Source organism: Castanea sativa, chromosome 11, assembly GCF_040712315.1.
Source record: "Castanea sativa cultivar Marrone di Chiusa Pesio chromosome 11, ASM4071231v1".
Lineage (NCBI taxonomy): Eukaryota > Viridiplantae > Streptophyta > Magnoliopsida > Fagales > Fagaceae > Castanea > Castanea sativa.
In genome coordinates this window covers 51,504,466-51,520,881 of record NC_134023.1, presented here as the reverse complement: position 1 = coordinate 51,520,881, position 16,416 = coordinate 51,504,466, and positions in this window count along the sequence as shown.

Genomic DNA, 16,416 nt, shown 5'->3' with positions numbered 1-16,416 from the left:
ATTTCTTGTCTACCAAGGAATATATTTCTTATCCACAAACAATAGGCATTGAAGTATTGTAAATAGCCAATATTACAAAGTGTTTTGTGGCTTTGGCCCAAAAGTCCTTCTGCATAGGGAGAGACTTTGAATTAGTTTGAGAGAGGTCTACAAATATTTTGTTATTTGTGAGTGCTCTTTGAGTGTTTAAACACTTTATAAAATCTATTTGATATAGTAAATTCATCCCTTACTACCCAGTGAACTTGGTCTATTGTTGAACCATGTAAAACATTGATGTTTGTGTATTTTTTTTTAAAAAAATATTTTTCTTTGTTCATATAATTCATTTGTGAGATCTTTCTCACGTTCATACCAACGATCACTATCACTCTTAAGTGGAAATAGTTTTGGAGGACCAGTGGTGCACCATAGATTGGGGTTAGGGGAGATGGAGTGTTTTGAATTGTGAATCCTACTTCCGAAAGCAAGTAGTGCCTCCTGCCAAACAGCCCAAGTTGCGCAATCTTGGGGGGGGGGGGAGGGGTTCATCATCCAAGAAGATTCATCTTTGAATAGAAAAAGAAATGTAGAGCTAATTTATAAAGATATTGGTACTAAAAACCATTTTGCATTTTCAAAAATTACGGCTAAATCTAAACCTGATGGTAATTCTAATACGTGTTTGGGGTCGATGGTTGGAATTCAAGTCTGTGTTAAGGTGCATCTCACCTAATACAGTCCAGACCACATGGAATCCTATTTCATATAAAAGTAGGTGTACCAATTGCACAAGAAGTCCAAGACTTCTATTCCTAATTATATAAGGAATGTTAGGTGGCTTGAATGCTTTATATAAAGCTTAGTACGTGTATTTCATAGATAGAGAGAGATTCAGAGAGAGACTAAAGAGTGAAACACAAATTTAAAGTCAACTGAAGGAAAAAGAATAGTGTTTTGTGCGGCACTAAGGGAAAAAAGAAAATGTGATTTTTCTTTTGCTCAAGACACACAAAAGGAAGATAAATTTGGAGTTTTCTCTAGTACGATTATTTGAGTGCTAAAAAAAGAAAATTTGATTTTTCTTTTGCTCAAGACACACAAGGAAGATAAATTTAGGATTTTCTCTAGTATGATTATTTGAGTGCTACAATTACAAAGAGTTGAAGTATTCAGAGTGGAAGATCTTATTACTAGGTTTTGTGATGAGGTTTTATTTGTTCCTAGAGGTATTATTGAATTTTCCTAATATGTTGTGAACTCAGGTTTTGGGTATAACTTGAGTGTTGTAACTTGTAATCTTTATCTTCCTATAGTGGATTGATAAAATTTGGCCCGTGATTTTTCTTTCTACAATAGAGGGTTCTCCATGTAATTCTTGGTGTTCCTATTGGTTGGTTTCTTTTATTATTTTCTCTGTTGCTTGCGTTAGGGGTCATATTTTATATCTAATTGGCTAATCCTTTGTTAAAACGCACTTGTAATTTGGGTAGACCTAAATTGGGTTTGATACACAACAAGTGATTGTATTAAAGACATGAAAATTGATCCAAGAAGCAAGTGAAGAAAAACTATTTTACTGAAACTCGACAAATGGCATCTATCAAGATTTACTGGGCAAGCTCAACACCAGTTCAATCTATCGAGCTTTACAAATTCATAATTTCCATATCTGAATTTCAGCCCACGTTGATGTATTTGTTTAGGGTTTCTTTTCTCACAACCTTAGACTTATGAAAGCTTATTTTAAAAGTCATCATACATGAAAACAGAGACCAAGAGCTTTATTTTCTTTGTGAGAAGCTACTGCGTTTGTAAGCTATAGGGTTTTGTAACCAAGTATTTTCTGATCTTCATTGTTGATGAAGTGAAGAACGTTGAAGCCAACAACATCCATTCAAGTTGCTGGAGTTAGTCATGTACTAAGATCCGTGCAAAAGGATTAGTCATAGATTGGAGATTTATGCATCAAGGGAAAGAAGGCTACTGCAAGATCAAGTCCAATTGAGTATTAGAGCAAGAGTTCAACTGTACATTGGTATTTCAGGATAGGACAAGGTAGTGGTAAGATTCCTCATACTTATAATTGCTTGATTGTTGATTAGTGGATTCTTGACAGTGGTGACCTTAAAATCACCCAGTGGGGTTTTTGCCTTGCGAGAGGTTTTTCCCATTTGTCAACAAATTACCGTGTCAATTAAATTTCCACTGCATTTAGTTTAATTGGTGATTTGTTGGTGCCTCCACGATTTGCATGTAATTTAACCTAATTGATCAACTTAGGCAATTGAATTAATTAACCGAGGTCAAGCCATCTTAACCCAACAACTTGGGTTATATTTAATTTAATTCACAGATAGAAATATATATATGAGCATTGTGATTATATTCTCAACATCAAATTATTCGATTTGGTAGCTGATGATGGAGGATGTCCTTTACTATAAGGATTTGCATGACTCTATCGAGGGTGATAGTGTTAAGCCAAGTGAGATGTCTGATGAAGGCTGAGAAAAGTTATATAGAAAAACCATTGGATGTATTAGACAATGCATCGATGTGAGTGTGTTTCATCATGTATCTCAAGAGACTAATGCAGAATCTCTTTGGGTAAAATTGAAGGGTTTCTATGAAAGAAAGGCAGCTCAAAATAAAGCTTTTGTAGCTAGAAAGCTTGTGAATTTGAAGCTTAAGGAAAGGGATAACCTTTGCCGAGCATTTAAGTGAGTTCCAAGACTTGGTAAATCAGATGGTTACAATCAAGCTAATAATTGATGATGAGCTTCCTGCTTTATTGCTTCTAAGTTCCTTACCTTACAGTTGGGAGACTTTGGTGGTGTCACTTAGTAACTTAGCTCCAAATGGTGTGCTACAACTTGCAATGGTCAAGGACAGCTTATTCAATGAAGAAGCAAGAAGAAAGGAGATGGGCAACGATAAGACACATTCACTTGTCACAGAGAATAGAGGGAGGAGTAAGACTAGAAATTCTAAGGGACGTGGTAAATCTGAAGTCAGTTAGAATCGAAAGGAAAATTCATGTGTTTCTACTGTGAGAAAGTATGTCACATAAGAAGAAACTGCTAGGCTTGGAAAAATAAACAGAAAGATAAGAAAAATCAAAATAAGGCAAAAGAACTAATACCACTGCTGTCTTGACAATTGAATATGTGTTGATCTCTATAGGAGACGATGAATGTTGTAGTGCTTCACAACCTTATGTTGAATGAGTGATTGACTTAGGCGCTTCCTACCATGTCACTCCAAGAAATGAGTTCTTTACTTTGTACAAAGCAAGAGACTTTGGGAGGATGAAAATAGGCAATAATAGTTATGCTGACATTGTAAGAATTAGAGATGTTTGTGTTAAGACTAACACTGGATACACCTTGGCATTAAAGAATGTGTGACATGTGCTTGATATGCGCTTGAATCTGATTTCTACTCATATTCTGGATAAAGAAGGTAATGGCAACTATTTTGGAGATGGTAAATGAAGACTCTCTAAAGGATCATTGGTACATGCTGGAGGGAATATTTGTTGTACACTTTACACGACACAAGTAAAGATATGCAGGGATGTTGTTAGTGCAACTCAAGAAGATTCTATGCCTAACCTGTGGCATAGGCAGTTGGCTCATATGAGTGAAAAGAGGTTGCAAATTTTGGCAAAGAAGTCTCTCATTCCTTTTGCCAAAGTTATGTCACTTAAATCTTGTGATTATTGTTTATTTGGAAAACAACATTTTACATGCCCTCTACTAGAAAGCCCAATGTGTTAGATCTTATTGATTCTGATCAATATGGTCCCATTGATGTGGAGCTCATAGGTGGCAAAAAGTATTTTGTTACTTTTATTGATGGTGCTTTACAAAAGGTGTGGGTGTTTTTTTTCAAAAAATAAAGACCAAGTATTTAAGCACTTCAAGAAATTTCATGCCATGGCGGAAAGAGAGAAATAGAAGCCTTTGAAGTGTCTTCGTACTGACAATGGAGTTGAATATACATCTAATGAATTCAAAAGTTACTGCTCCGAGAAAGGTATTAGAAATGAGAATACAATTCCTAGTACCCACAACAAAATGGCTTGGCAGAGAGGATGAACCAAACTATTATTGAGAAGGTCATATGTATGTTGAGAATGGCTAATCTGCTTAAGTCATTTTGGTGTGAAGCTGTTCAAACTACGTGCTACCTAATTAATCGGTCTCTATCAGTTCCATTGGAATTTGATATTCTAGAAAGAGTACGGATTGGAAAAAATGTTTCCTACTCTCACTTGAAGGTATTTGGGTGCAATGCATTTGTACATATGCCTAAGGAACAAAGATTGAAACTTGATAGTAAAGCCACTCCTTGAATATTTGTTGGATATGGAGATACAAAATTTGGCTACAAGTTATGGGATCTTGAGAAAAAAAAGATGATCAAAAGTCGAGATGTGGTTTTTCATGAGAATGAAAATTTGGTAGATCATGAAAAACTAAAAGACAAAGGATGTTGTTGTAGTTGTTCCCGACCTTACACTTACCTTTTCTTCCTCCTATCATGCCACAAATAGAAAAGAGGTGCAAGATGAGAATCTTGGTGATGAACCAATAGCAGTTGATGGTGAAGAGCCAGCAAGATTTGATGGTGATAATGCTCAAGATATTGAAGATGTTGAACAAGAGGAGCAGCTTGTTCGACCAGAGATGGAATAACCTCAAGTGAGGAGGTCTACTAGGGAGTGTCGTTCATCTACTAGATATCCCTATTCTAAGTATATTTTACTTATTGATGAGGGGGAGCCAAAAAGCTTTCAGAAAGTAGAGTCTTATAAGGACCAGTAGAGTTGGATGAAGGCTATGCAAGAAGATATGAATTCTTTGCACAAGAATAAGACTTATGAGTTGGTTAAACTTCCTAAAGGTATGAAGGCATTGAGAAACAAATGGGTGTTCAAGCTAAAGAAAGATAGTGAAAAGTTAGTGAAGTACAAAGCTTGATTGGCGGTCAAGGTTTTTAGTCAGAAACATATGTTTGATTTTGATAAAGTATTCTTTCCAGTAGTCAAGATGAGTTCGATTCGAGTAGTTCTGAGATTAGTAGCTAGCTTGGATCTTGAGCTTAAGCAATTAGATGTGAAGATTGCTTTTCTCCATGGTGATTTAGAGGAAGAGATCTACACGGTACAGCCAAAAGGATTTGCAGTGAAAGGAAAAGAACACATGGTGTGCAGATTGAAGAAGAGTTTGTATGGCTTAAAGCAAGCTCCAAGGTAGTAGTACAAGAAGTTTGACTCATTCATGGTGGGTCACAGGTACATAAAGACAAATGTAGATTATTGTGTGTATGTCCAAAAATTTCTTGATGGTAAATTTCTTATTCTTCTGTTATATGTAGATGATATGTTAATAGTAGGACAAGATGCTAGTATAATTGGTAATTTTAGGCAGAATTTGTTCAAGACCTTTGATATGAAAAACTTAGGTCCAGCATGACAAATTCTAGGCATGGAAATTACTCATGATAGGAAAGCTAAGAAATTATGGTTGTCACAAGAAAAAATGTTAAGCGGATACTTGAAAGGTTCAACATGAAGCATGCCACACCAGTTGGTACACCTCTTGGTAGTCATTTCAACTTTCAAGCTAAGCAAGAAATCTTGTCCATCATCCATGAAAGAGAAAGAGAACATGGAATCAATTCCTTATTCCTTTGTAGTCGGGAGTTTGATGTATGTTATAGTTTGTACATGATTAGATATTGCTCATGTAATTGGTGTTGTTAGCTGGTTTATGGTTAATCTTGGTGAAGATCACTGGAAAGCAATGAAGTGGATCTTTAAATATTTGAGAGGTAGCTCTAAGTTTTGCTTGAGTTTTGGTAGCTCTAAACCAATTTTAGAGAGTTATACAAACGCAAATATGGCGGGTGACCTTGATGGTAAAAATTCTACTTCTGGGAATTTATTTACTTTTATAAGGGGAGCTGTATCATGGTAGTCAAAATTACAGAAGTGTGTCACCTTATCTACAACTGAGGTTGAGTATATTGTAGTGAATGAAGTAGGTAAAGAAATGCTTTGATGAAACAATTTCTCCAAGAATTGGATTTGATGCAAGACAAGTATGTAGTTTATTTTAATAGTCAAAGTGCAATAGACTTGAGCAAGAATGTTACATTCTATTCTTGCTTGAAGCACATTGAAGTGAGATACCATTGGATAAGACTAGTTGTTGAAAAACGATTGATGCAACTGAGAAAGATTCACACTAAGAAGAATTCAGCTGACATGTTGACTAAGGTTGTGACCAAAGAGAAACTTGAGCTTTGTGCCGGAACGGTCGGCGTGAATTCTAACTTAAGAATTGGGATGAAGATCTCTTTCCTTGATGAGCTGGAGTAGGAGATTGTTGAGGTGCACTGCACCTAATAGAGTTCAGCCCACATGGAATCCTATACCAATTACACAAGAAGTCCAAGACTTCTATTCCTAATTATATTAGGAATTTCAAGCGGCTTGAATGCTTTAAATAAAGCTTAGTATGTGGATTTCATAGATAGAGAGAGATTCAGAGAGATACTGAAAAGTGAAACACAAATTTGAAATAGACTAAGGGTTGGTTTGGATAGAGATGATTGCATCCATGTTTTGGTTTTGAGCGTTTCAGCCTCTGTTTTGTATTTTCTTAATTTATTGTGAACTCAAATTTTGGGTATAACTTGAATATTGTAATCTTTATTTTATTATAGTGAATTGATCAGATTTGCCTAGTGGTTTTTTTTTTTTACACTAGAGGGTTTTCCACATAATTCTTTGTGTTCATGTTGGTTGGTTTTTTTATTGCTTTTGTAGATTTCTATTTTCTCTATTGCTTGAGTTATATTTAATTTAATTCACACATAGACGGGATTAATTTCAACAGTATGCACATGAGAGATTAATTAGCCTAAGCTCAATTTGAATTCTTAAATAGCACAATGGAACAGGTTACATTCAGTGAACTCTGTTAAGTTTTAGTACCTATGAATCACTAATCAGTACGGGCTTTGACAATCATATATATATGTACCTTTTAGCTCATGTACTAGCTTATCATGAGGAGCTTTGAGCATCTTTGAATTGGTGGCCTATGAGTTTGACAATTCTCAAAACGTGTCTGTGGTTGAAATTCAAGACCGCGTACAAGGGAAAAGCTCAATAAGAAGCAAGATCGACAAATTTTTTTCCGTGAAAAACACTAAACCATAGAATAGATTCATTTGAAATGATGAGTTTTTTTTTTTTTTTTTTTTCTTTTTCTTTTTCTAATTTTTTGAACGGCTCTTGTCATCATGATATGCTGTGGAATCTAGCGAGATTATTTCAACAAAACGAGAACATATCGCTTTAAGGGACAATTACCTACACAAGACTTGATTGTCCCCTTAAGAGAATAAATCATTTATTAAAGCATTCACATCAGTTTAGGTAAATAATATGTTTTTTTTTTTTCACAAAAAATTAGCTCAATTAAAAATCATGGTTCCTCAAACTTGTCATGATCACGCTAAATTCAAAGATATTGTATTGTATCTTACTAAACGAGGGTTTTCATTTTTTATTTATTATTTAGGTATTATGCATGCTTGGAAACATCTCCATCATAAGCCAGATTGAAGACCCTTCAAGAATGGCCACCAACAACAACATTGATGTTTTCAAGCATGCTTACAGCTTACTCCTCTTCGATGTAGGACTATAGTATATTAGGGAGGATGGTAGTATTTAAATCTTTTGTTAAAAAAAAAAAAATCTTCTTAGTTATTCTACAGAAAATAAAAAGAATGGGTGTTTATTAGTTAATTTATACTGTATATACTAATTTGAGGTCAAGATTAAGACAAACCCTAAAAAACCTTCTTCATTATACATATATTTTAACTTTAGCTTCTACTCCCATAAAAAAAAATAAAAAAAAAGTTTAGCTTCTACTGAAGAATCAATATGCAAGGTTGTGATCAAATGGCTGAGATTTAATAACATATATGATCAAAAAAAATATATATGATTAATATGTGATCTATTTTTTTTTCCAGCTTATTTGAAAATTTTGCAATCTAATAAATTTCTTCTTCTTTTGAAAACATGAAATCCAACAATTGACACATTATATATTTTATCATTGTACCATATAGTTTTTTTTTATTATATATATAAAAGATAGAAATTATACTCTAATATAATCTAAGTGTATATGTATGTAAAACTCTCTCTTGGAAACATGAATCACGATAGTTACACTACCTAAAACTCACTATTTCTAGTATTCCTCAAGTCACATTCCTTTTTCATATGGGTGAATAAGAAAAGCATGTTTTTCTAAATGTCTCAATTTTTTTTTTTAGTAATTGAATTTATTGTAATTGTTCCATGATGGTTATTCTTTACTATCAGTCCAAAATACCAATTGATTTTTAGTGTGCTAAGATTCAAACTTTAACTTCTTTATTCAATAACAAAATACTTAATCAGTTATTAATTTGTTTCAATAGATTCAAATATGAAGCTAAATGTAGGTGCATAGGAAATACATATTACTTGAAAAATATTTATTCATTTTCCTATGAAACAAAGAAAGCTCGAACTATCAAATGGACCAACTTTATTTACCAATCATTCCAATCGGAGTGCTCATTTTATCTTTTTAATAGGCAATCTCAAACAATTCTTAATTTCAAAAAGTGTGTAATTCGAGAAATTATTAATTCACTGATAGCACCATGCACTTCAATAGTGTCCAATAATCCACCTACACAATAGCAAATGTCATGTTTTGATATTTAATGCCTCTGATCATATTCACACAATTAATTAGTAAAAGTTAAAAAGATCAAAATATCCTATCATCTTTGAAGAGCTTGAAGATGTCAATTGTCAAGGCCCATCGACCTAATTTATGGTAATGTTGATGTCCATGCATTGTTAGTATCAAAGAAGAATATAATGTAACTTCCTTTTTGGGTATTCAATGGCCTCTTCAACTTCCAACAAGCCTTTGATGTATAGATTCATCAATGTTGTTGTCGAGGTTAACTGCATCATCGAGCTTCTCAAAGATTATAGGGTATTTAAGTTTTTTTTAACTTCTGTTAGTTGTGTGACAGTGATATGATTCAACAAATTAATTAAAAGACATGGTATCTTTTTCATTGGAAGGGAGGTTCACTCAAAGTACTATACATTGTTGACTTGATCCTTCTGATTCATTGAATAGTTTCTCTCATGTAATTCTAAAATATCAACCAAATAAACACCAGTTTATCAAATGTACTCCATTATATGCCCAAGATTCAGCTCTTTAGTTTATAATGACATTGATACTACAAAGTAAAAACCATTTTGCACTTTCAAAAATAGTGGCTAAACGTAAATCTGATAGTAATAGTAATACTAAAACGTGTTTGGGGTTGCTGGTTGGAATTCAAGGCTGCACATGCGAGATTAACATAGCTCAATTTGAATACCCGAGTAGAAAAATGGAACAGATTATATTCAGTGAACTCTGTTAAGTTCCAGTATCCCCCTTAATGTGAGTTGCCTGTAAATCACTATTAGTGCGGTCTTTGACTATATATATATATACACCATTTAGCTCATGCACTAGCTAATTGAGGAGCTTGGTGGCCTTTGAGTTTGACAGTTCTCAAAACGTGTCTGTGGTTGAAAGTCAAGACCGCGTACAAGGGTAAAGCTCAATATGAAATGAGATCGATGAAAGTTTTTTCCGTGAAAAACACTAAACCATAAAATAGGATCATTTCAAATGATGAATTTTTGTTTTTTCTTTTCAATTTTTGGACGGCTCGTCATCAACGCAAGACTTGATTATCTTCCTAAGAGAATAAACCATTCTTTAAAGCAATCATATTAATTCGTATAAATAATTATTTTTTTCACAAAAATTTAGCTAACCCAATGAAAAATCATGATTCCTCAAACTTGTCATGATCACGCCAAATTCAAAGATATTGTATCTTACCAAAAAAAGTTTTTCACTTTTTTATTCTTATTTTTTATTTATTTTTAGGTATCAAGCATGCTTGGACACATCTCCATCATAAGCCAACATTGGCGACCTTTCAAGCAAGGGCGGAACTACCCTTGGACCGGGGGGCAATGGCCTCCCCTAAATTTTTTTTAAAAAAAATTATTATATATATGTATTAACAATTTTTTCTATAAAATTACATTTTATTTCCCTTTAACTATATCATTGATTCTTTTAAAACTAATACTATACTCACAAACTTTTTTATAACATTTTTACAAACCTTTTTTACCGTAAATTCTTATTGGTTCGCATATGGGCATATCACTTACATCATTTTTTACTTACCAATAACCACTTATTATATAAGTAATTTATAAAAAACTTCTAGCATTTTCCTCATTTTAGTAACCATAAAAAAAATTATTGTTCTAAAATCTAAAACAAAATATACAAGCCCAAAAAAAAAAAAAAAACTCAACAACAAAAATTATGAGTAAAACTAAAAACAATTAAGCTCAATTAACTAATTTTATCCAAAATAAATAACCCTGCCCTTTAAAAAAATAATTCTAAACAAAAATAATTTTGTTCTTACCTACAAAACAAAAAAAAATCTCAGCAACTAAATAGCAGAATCAGAGGTTAAAATCACTGCACACAGTCAATAGTAAAACTGCCTCTCCAATCCAAAGTTTTGGTTCCGTCCCTGCTTTCAAGAATGGCCACCCAACAACAACAACAACATAGATATTTTCAAACATGCTTACTCCTCTTCGATGTAGGACTATAGTACATTAAAGAGGATGATCGTATTTAATTCTTTTGTTTTAAAAAAAATCTTCTTAGTTATTCTGCAGAAAATAAAATGAATGGGTGGTGTTTATTATATATACTAATTTGAGGTCAAGATTGAGACAAGCCCTAAAAACCTTCTTCATTATACATAAATTTAAGTTTAGCTTCTACTGAAGAATCAACATGCAAGGTTGTGAGTGGCTGAGTGTTAATAACATATATGATTACAAAAAAATCAAGACATGTATGATTAATTTTTGATCTATTATATTATTGCCCAGCTTTTTTGAAAATTTGGCATTCTAATAATTTTCTTCTTCTATTGAAAACGCAGAATCCAACAACTTAAACATTATAGTTTATCATTGTACCGTATAGTTACACTACCTAAAACTCCTTGCTTTTGTTTTTAGCATTCCTCATGCTAGTCACATTCCTGAATAAGAAAATCATGTTTTATCTAGATGTTGCAATTTTTTAAAAATGGTTTGGTAATATTTGAATTTATTGTGTTTGTTCCATAATGATTATTCTGTACTATCAAGCCAAAACACTAGCTGATTTTTGGTATGCCAAGATTCAAACCGAACTTCTTTATTCAATAACAAGATACTTAACCATGTATTAATTTGTTTCAATAGAGTCAAATATGAAGCTAAATGTAGGCACAAAGGAAATAAATATTTCTTGAAAGATATGTATACATTTTCCTATGAAACAAAGAAAGCTTGAACTATTAAATGGACCAACTTTGTTGACCAATCATTCCAATTGGAGTAGCTCATCTTATCTTTTTAATAGACAATCTCAAAAAATTCTTAATTTTTGAAAGTGTGTAATTCGAGAAATTATTAATTTTTCATGTTTTGATATTTATTTTCTCTTATCATATTCACAAGGTAGTAAAAGTTAAAAAGATCAAAATACTGTATCATCTTTGAAAAGCTTGAAGATGTCAATTGTCAAGGCTCATCGACCTAATTTATGGCAATGTTGATGTCAATGCAATTGAGCTTGATAGCAACATTGATGAAACCATTGACAAAGGCCTAGTAAACCCTTAGAGGTTGTTGAATATGGAGCAATCTTTGTTGAGGTTGAAGCACTTGAGGTTGTATCTAGATGTTGCAATTTTTTTGAAAAATTTGAATTTATTGAGTTTGTTCCATGATGATTATTCTTTACTATCAAGCCAAAACACCAATTGATTTTTGGTATGCCAATAATCAAACTTAACTTCTTTATTCAATAACAAGATACTTAACCATGTACTAATTTTCAATAGAGTCAAACATGAAGCTAAATGTAGGCACAAAGGAAATACATATTTCTTGAAAGATATGTATGCATTTTCCTATGAAACAAAGAAAGCTTGAACTATCAAATGGACCAACTTTGTTGACCAATCATTCTAATTGTTGTAGCTCATCTTATCTTTTTAATAGACAATCTCAAACAATTCTTAATTTTTAGGGTAAATTACATATTTAGTCTCTAACCTTTACACCATATTTCAATTTGGTCATAACCTTTTAATTATGTCAATTTGGTCTCTAACATTTTAATGTTATGTCAATTTAGTCATTGCCATTATATATTAGATGAAAATTGCTTACATGACAAATGGCCAAAATAAAATTTTAGTTTATTGTCATATCAAGGGAAACTAATTTTTTAATTTGGCCATTAGACACGTCATCAATTTTCATCCAAAAGATAACTATAGGGACTAAATTGACACAGTACTAAAAGGTTAGGGACTAAATTGACACAATTGAAAGGTTGGGGATCAAATTGAAATATAGTGTATAGGATAGGGACCAAATACGTAGTTTACCCTAATTTTTAAAAGTGTGTAATTCAAGAAATTATTAATTTGCCAATAGGATTTCAATACCTACCCGATAGTAAATGTCAAGTTTTGATATTTATTTTCTTTGACCATATTCACACGGTAGTAAAATTTAAAATGATCAAAATATCGTATCATCTTTGAAAATCTTGAAGATGTCAATTGTCAAGGCCCATCAACCTAATTTATGGAAATGTTGATGTCAATGCAATTGAGCTCGATAGCAACATTAATGAAACCATTGACAAAGGCTTAGCAAAACCCTTAGATCGAGGTTGTTGAATATGGAGCAATCTTTGTTGAGGTTGAAGCACTTGAGGTTGTACAGGAAGACATGGTCAAACAGCATCTCCACTGCAACAGAGGCATGGAATCCCAAGTGCTCCTCTAAGAAGAACAATCAAGGTTGAAGGTCCCTGCCAAGAGGTCAGATTGATCTCCATATAACAGTAGAGAGCATGGTCATGGAGTGGTCTGTAACAAAGGAAAAAATCCTAGGACCACAGAGCCGTTCACAACTTTTGTCACAATTTTCTAAATGGTGAATTGATTTACACTATTTAGAACTAGCCACATGACAAATTATGACAAAAGTTGTGTACTTTTTTGTGGTCCTAGTATTGTTAGTAACAAAGAAGAATGTAACTTCCTTTTTAAGTATTAAATGGCCTCTTCAACTTCCATCAAGCCATTGATAGATTCGTCAACGTTATTGTCAAGGTCAACTGCATCATCAAGCTTCTCAAAGATTATAGGGTATTAAGTTTTTTCTGTAACAAAATTTTAGAGTGCAACGGAAACAAAACAAACATAGACATACCTCCAGCAATAATTGTTTAAGTGTTTAGAGAAAAAGAAGACTCACTATAGGATAGTGTATATATAAAAGGGTTCTTCTAGTCAATGGCCTTTACCTCGCATATCTCTTTTTGATGGAAACACAAGCTATATATATTGGCTAGACTAGGAATCCTTTTAGATTAAGATCTGTTTCATAATTTTCTTTTCATCAAGGAGTTTGAAACTTGTAACTTTAAGGTGTTTATTAATCAAAGTGGTTATACAAATTGAGAGTTACCTAGAAATTGTTATTCACCGTAACATCTTTCACAAATAAAATTCTTATGACATGAGTTTTCATTTATCACTTAAATGTGGGCCACAAAGTCTTCTCAAAATCTTACATTTTCAACTTCTACTAGTTGTGTGACTGTGATATGATTCAACAATTTAATTAAAAGGCATGGTATTTTTTTCATTGGAAGAGAGGATCACTTAAGTACTAAAAATTGTTGACATGATCCTCTTGATTCATTGAACAGTGTCTATTGTAATTCTAAAATATCAAACAAATGAATGTCAGTTTATCAAATGTACTCCATTAATATGCCCAAGATTCATCTCTTTAGTTTATATATATATATATATATATATATATATATATATATATATATATATATATATATATATTGATTTCCATGAAAATGAAAAAAAACTTAGGATAATTAATTACAAATTTTTTATTTTTTGGATAGAATATTAATTACAAAGTTGATAGACTATAATCCAAAAGAAATTTCAGTTAGATTATTTCATCAACTTGTTTATCTACCATAAAAACCAACGAAATCCAAATAATGTCATTATCACAATTAACGAGTAATTATACAATATTTTCAAAGTACAGTAATACATAATAATTCCTCTTCTCACATGTCCAAATAATTAAATTCATACAGAGAATTATGGCTGTTCAAAACCATTGTGCCTTCAACACTAAGTACAATTGATTATGTACCCAATTCTTTAATCGTGTTGTGAAATCAAGTTCTCTATGTACTATAGGTGAGAGAATGAAGAAGCAATTAGCTAGCTTTAACAACTGTTGGCTTATGCATTAATTGGTATATGGTCATCTTTGTTAAGTGTAAAACTAAAACATTGAATTTGGGATATCATAACTCACATAATCTAAACTCCTCCACCATGTGATTTGTTCATTAACCAATGATTGCCAAGTAATATCTATAGCTTGATCACTTGAACCCTCCTCTAATGTTGGACTACTCCTACTGCTTCCATTACTGAACTCAGCTTGACCCACTGAGCTAGTACTACTCCAGCTTATTCTACCCCTCTTGTTCTTCGAACCACCATCATCAGACAACGGCGATGACAGCTCCGTCAAGTGGCGTTTGTGAGTGACTCTAACAGGCTCCACCACTTGGCTCGATGGAACCCAACCCATCCCTCCCTTAGAAAAACGTTATTGCAAAAGCTCGAACTTTGAGAAAACATCGTGGGTTCAAAATCATAATCCAAAATTCACCTCTGAATAGAAAAAGAAGTGTACAACTAATTTATAACGATAGTGGTACAAAAAAGTAAAAACCATTTTTGCACTTTCAAAAATAATAGCTAAATGCAAATCTGATAGTAATAGTAAAACTAAAACTGCTCAACAAATTTGGAAGCATAAGGTAATATATTTAAATGATGTATTTTTGTTATCACTTAAATAATATTTAACTAGTATTTAATATTATAATTTTTTATAACAAAAATCTATTCCTTTTATTTTGTAATATGTTTTTTTTTTGGGAAAAATTACTAAAGTTATAACAAATTTTACTAAAAAAAAAAACTTTCAAATGATGTAGAAATGAATGCGATTAGTGACACTTCAAGAAGATAATAAGCAAATATTTAAATGAATGTTGTTAGAGATATTATAAATTTTACAACATGAGACTTACAAAGATGTATTATTAATCACAAAAAATAATTCAAAAATGCATTTAATAGGTTATTGATGTCCACATATTATATCAATTGTCACATCAATTTGTAAATTTTTCAGGTAAAATTAATAATATTTCTAGCATTTTCCTATCTGAATTATTTCTTGCGATTAGTTACACTTATATTGTAAGGAAAAATGCTAGAGATACAAATTCTTTTACAAACTGATAATGTGGTGAATAATTATAGATAAATAAAAAAGTAATATTATCGGTGGGCCCAGACGAGAACCAATAAAAATTTGGTCACAATAATAGTTTGTAAAAATGTTATAAAATAGTTAATTTGTAAAACTATAGTATTACTCTATTTGTAAAACACATATATTTAAAGTTGTATTATTTTTAACATTACTCAATACTTTAGAACTTCTTAAAAATAAAAGGAAAATCTAAAACTAATTTTTTTTATATAAAATATATCAATTTTTACCTAAAATTTGGAGCCTTCCTTTAATAAGGGCTTAGGCGGTGGCCGAAATGACCTAGGCCGGACAATTGGGGTTGCTGGTTGGAATTCAAGGCTGCACAAGCGAGATTAGCCTATGGCCTATGCTCAATTTAAATACCCAAGTAGCACAACGGAACAGGTTATATTCAGTGAACTCTGTTAAGTTTCAGTCCCCTCGTGTAATGTGAGTTGCCCTTGAATCGCTCATCAGTACGGACTTTGACAATCATACATACAGGTACTAGCTTATCACGAGGAGCTTTAAATTGTTGGCCTTGAAGTTTGACACTTCTCAAAACGTGTCTATGGTTAGAATTCAAGACTGCGTACAAGGGTAAGCTCAATTAGGGGCCAACTAATTTGGAAGGCCTAAGACTATATGTTTTAATAAAGCCTCTTTGTTATCACTTTTTTTATAAGTCTTTTTTTTGTTACCATTTAAATAATATTTAACAAGTATTTAATATTATAATTTTTTTATAACAAAATGTGTATTTTTTTTTTGTAATATACTTTCTT